The 4,806-nt window shown below is 46.0% G+C and overlaps 1 pseudogene across 1 annotated transcript; it reads left to right on the top strand.

The window, feature by feature from the left end:
• The first annotated feature begins 400 nt into the window (after positions 1-400).
• LOC309823216 (MICOS complex subunit MIC10-like) lies at positions 401-4,556 on the top strand (annotated as a pseudogene). The gene is made up of 3 exons: positions 401-481; positions 4,066-4,271; positions 4,509-4,556. The product of its transcript is annotated as an MICOS complex subunit MIC10-like (transcript).
• The last annotated feature ends 250 nt before the right edge of the window (positions 4,557-4,806 follow it).

Here is a 4,806-nt window from a genome sequence, read left to right as displayed (position 1 = left end):
AACCCTTAGTCCCAGGCTCAGTCTCTAGGAAGCCACTTCCTGAAACGGATCCACGCCTCTCCTATACTCAAAGCACCAGAACGTCCCCCTTCTTGGATAAGACACCCTAATTGCTTTCCTGGGTTAAGTCCTTTGAAATCAAAAGGCTCTGAAATCCCCCAGAGAATCCTACTTTCGTAGCAGTCACTGTTGCCCTAAGTGGAAATAATTTGAAAACTACGGCACATTCACCATTTGTATAATAGTCCATTACTTGATAGTTATAAACCAAAGATGGGGCCAGGATCTGCACCCTAAATGCCCGGCCCCGAAGCCCCAAAGCGTTGCCACATGCCTCCCTGCTTCTCCCTGCCGTGGACCCTCTGTGCTCGTTTGCTTCCAGGTAGAGGAAACAGCGTAGATGGTGACAGTCGGGCATGAGACAGAGATCTGGACTAAGAGGCAGCCGTGGAAGTGGGAAGATGTTGGGACGTGCCTGAAGGTAGAGTTGATCAAATTGACCGATGGCTTGGTTGTGGGGTGTGAAAAGAAAGAGGCTTAAATGTTGATGCCAAGATTTGGGACTGGATCAACTGGAAGAATGGGTTCGCCATCTTCTGAAAGAAAGAGATTCTGGAAAGAAAGTGTTCTGGTAAGGTAGATTTGTTTGTTTTCCATGTGTTTCGTCTGAGCCGCCTCAAGTGGAGATGGCGATCGGGGCCCTTAGATGTGTGAAGCTGGAGTTGAGGGACAGATTAATGTGGGAGCCTCAGCCCAGGACACAGTTAGCCATGCAGCTAGAAAGGGTCTCAGGGGGTGTGAACACAAATAAGCCAAGGGCTGCTGAGGGTTTCACATTCGGAGGCTGGGAGGACGGGGGTGTCCAGCAAGGCAACCAGAAGAGGAACACCCCGTGAGCAAGGAGGACCAAACTGAGAGGTTCTGGAAGCCGAGGAGAAGGGAGCGGTGTTCAGTCACCTCTTTCTACCCTCACAGTAACTTAGGCAGTATGAGCAGCTGCATTGAACAGATGAGGAAATGGGGCTTCGGAAAGAAAGGCACTGGCTGAGGACTGCTCCGTGGAAGGAGTAGACTGCTGGGCAGGGAAACTTACACACATTAGAAAATTCTATTTCCAGTCTGTAAGCCCGCAATAACCCTTACGGAAAAACATGCATGTTCCCGCTCTTTCTGCATAAATATTAAGACAACCCTAGTTACAGATTTCTCCTTGGATAATAGAACAGGGTCTTCTCGCGGAGGTTAATCCTATGCACCCCTAGAGAGGTGTGGTGATCATGGACTCACCTCAGATTAATACTTTTCATATAAAGGGAAAAAGGTAAATATGTAAGATTTCAAGAGGAAACCATTATACTGAAATGTGTTATCGAAATATTTCAAAACGATGGCATAGTAATATTTGTACTCCTTTACTAACGCACAAAATCACATTATCCAGCAGGGGAAGTCTAATAAATACTGCAATTTCAAAGCAATAATAAGCATAAAGGATATTTTAAGAAATTTGCAACAATTGTAATTTGATGTGAAAATATCTGTAATTTTCAAAGTTACAAGGGTTGAAATACCAAAAAAAAAAAAAAAAAAAGTAAAGCAATTTGCTCAGGTGACTTGAAGACACTTAAAGCCTCCTGAGGATGAGAAGACATTCATGCAACCGCAAGTTCAATTTTCCTTCTGCACATAAGTGATAGTTCATTAAAATAATCCCTAATTGCTCCCCGGGGACCCAGAGGGTGTTAAGTGTGTACATCTGGGGTGGGGACTGCAGGACAGCAGGGTGAAACTGAGCCCCATTCCTGAAGACAGCAGAAGCCTGGGTCCTCCATTAATTCTCAGAACACCCCTTCCTCTATGTGGCCAACGAACACAGTGGTAAACCTGGAACTTCTGTCATTTGCGCAGGGAGCGCCATCTCAGTGCCCTGAGAGGATGAATTGTGCCTCTCCTGTCAAAACCCAGAATGCAACCGAGTAAATTTGAAAGATCTAATCGGTTTTATTAGGCAATTCATGAGTTAGGCAGCATCCCAGCTAGCAACTAGAAGCACGCTCAGAGGGATTGTACAAAATGGAAGGCTTTTATAGGAAGAAGGATGGAGTGAGGGAGCTATTAGCAAGAGAAAAGAAAGGATTCTTTTTAAGTCAGTATATCTTTGGAGGGGGGGGCGATGACAAGGGTTTGTGGGTTTTTTATTTTTATTTTTATTGGAGTATAGTTGCTTTACAATGTTGTGTTAGTTTCTACCGTACAGCAAAGTGAATCAGCTATACATATACATATATCCCCTCTTTTTTTGGATTTCCTTCCCATTTAGGTCACCACAGAGCATTGGATGACAAGGGTTTGATCACACAGATTGCCTCTTCTTCCTCTGGGGAGGGTTGGAGGGGAATGAAGAGGACCCACGTGATGGTGCTGACCAGCTTTGGTGTCATGGGCTTTTAGCACAAGTGATGCTATCTGGGGCCTGTGGCTTTCCTTTTAACACCCCAAAGGCACTGTTCCCATCAGTGATAAACCGAACGGGGAGCTCCTCCCGGTGGCCGGAGAAACACCAGGCACCTGATACCCAAGTCGTGGGTTTCAGGCCAGGGACCACTGGCTGCGGTCTGCTTGGTCCTCTCACAGGAGGGATGGAGAGGCAGCTTGCTAAACCAAAGTAGGCCGACAGCAAAGGCAAACCCATCCCTCGTTTCTTATTCAGGAAACGTCCATTTCAGACAAATGAGATTCGAGCTGGCAATGCTTTGAAGCTGAACAGTCAGTGTGGGGAGAGGGGGCAGCAAGATGAGGATGTCCCGGTGGCAGGGGCTGGAGTGGGGGACAAGTGAGGGAAACAGGTTTAACTAAGACTTCGAGGATTAAAAGGAAAAGCCACCTCGCTTCTGCTATAGTACCCTCACTCCCACCCAAGAGACACAGGAGTGTGTGTGTGTGTGTGTGTGTGTGTGTGTGTGTGTGGTGTGTCTGAGTCTGTGTGAGAGAGAGAGAGAGAGAGAGATTGAAATCTGAGGTCCTGTAATATTTGAAGCCTTTTCTTGAATCAAAAAGCACAAAGCCATTTTCTGGGCAAGTACCCAAAGAAAAACACAGAAATTTCATTCTAGTAAATTATTTTAAAGTACCACCAACTGGCTTTCACAGGTGTGTGCGGCGGGGGAAAGGCATTAGCAAACAGCCCATTTCCTGCCTGAGAAAGGCCAGTGGAGGTCACCCCGTCAATCAGGGAGGACCCAGCCCCTGGGGGCGGATCACCTGGAATGATGATTGCACCTCTTGCTCTGCCAGCTTTGCCCCAGGAAAGCTCAGCACAACATACTCCTTAATTCTTTTCTCCTGAGGGACTTTCTATTCAAAAGCTCGCCACCCTCCCATCCCTGCTGAGTGAATGATTGACAGGCTCGCGCTTTCCATCCCACCAGGGCTCCTGCAGCTTGGGGGAGGTCTGAGGTTGTTTTAGTCAGCCCAGGCATTTTTCCAAAATAAAGCATTTGCATAGGTTTCCTATCCAGCATAATAAACAGCAAGAAGCCAGGAAGTCACTGGAGAGTTTTGGTCTAGTGGCTTCACCAGGTGTCTGGAGAAGCTGGCACCTGCCTTGGGGAAGAGCTCATTGTGACCTTGCTGAACATGGGCAGCGGGGTTCCGGGACAGTGAAGAGGTTGTGGGAAGGGAGAGACCCAGTGAGGCACTTGGGAGTCCTTGAGCCCCGCCCTCTGCCCAGACAACCCTCTCAGCAGGAGGGATGGTCTCTTTTCCATCCATAGCTCCATAGATTTTTCTGCTATGAAATCCATCATTCACCTTTGTGGGCATTATGAATTGCTCTCTAATACCCAAGCGTAAGAATGATACCTGCCTTTGCTTTTTTAAAAAATCAAATCTGGTTCTGTTTCAACCACCATGAGATACCGCTACCTGTGAACACCTAAAAGTTAAAGGATTGATGATATCAAGTGTGACGGTGGTGGTGGACACAGCTGAGAATACAGGTGGAGAGTCTACAGTTAAGAAGAAGGGCCCCAGGGGTTTGAGCGCAGGGCCCGACGGTCGGGAAAGCTGGAACTGAGGGTGGGGAACACGTCGGATTCAGAGCTCAGCAGGAAGTGGGACCGGTGCTTGCCAGATGCCGTCGGGAAGATAGGTACTGGTTTTGGCTTAGGACTTGTTTTCTCACCTTCTTTAAAAGAAGAATGTGGCCATTAGCCTTTGGTTCTGGAATGGGGTTGGGAAAGGCCTGCTCCAACCGTCAGCATGATTTTCAGGCGCTATATATATATATATATATATGTATATATATATATATACATATATATGCTTTTTTTTTTTGGTCAGTTGAACACATTTTAATACGTTTAAGTGGCATTTTAACCTCTTTTATTTTTAATTTATTTTTTTATACAGCAGGTTCTTATTAGGCATCCATTTTAAACACCTCAGTGAATACATGTCAATCCCAATCTCCCAATTCATCCCACCACCACCACCCCCTGCTGCTGCAGGTTCCATATCTTCTACATGGAAAATATGTCAAAGAGCAGCAGCAGTGACTTAACATCTGAGAACATCCCAGTGGGAGGGAAAGAGAAATCACGTTTATTCCTCAGGAATACTGAAGCGCCCTGGAGTAAGCTGACACTCTTTTGGAACAATGTTATCAGTAATGCTTTAAACTCCAGCACACTGTTTATGTATTTGAAACCAAGTCTGTTTCTTGTTTTGTATTTTCTCTCTGGAAATTGCAAGGAGGTGGTCTTAAAAGAAACAAATTAAACAAAAATAGGACAAAAAAAAAAAAAA

The sequence above is a fragment of the Grampus griseus genome (assembly GCF_964374135.1).
Source record: "Grampus griseus genome assembly, chromosome: 5".
Lineage (NCBI taxonomy): Eukaryota > Metazoa > Chordata > Mammalia > Artiodactyla > Delphinidae > Grampus > Grampus griseus.
Note: the sequence above shows the minus strand (reverse complement) of the source record. Positions and strands in the feature narration are given on the sequence as shown.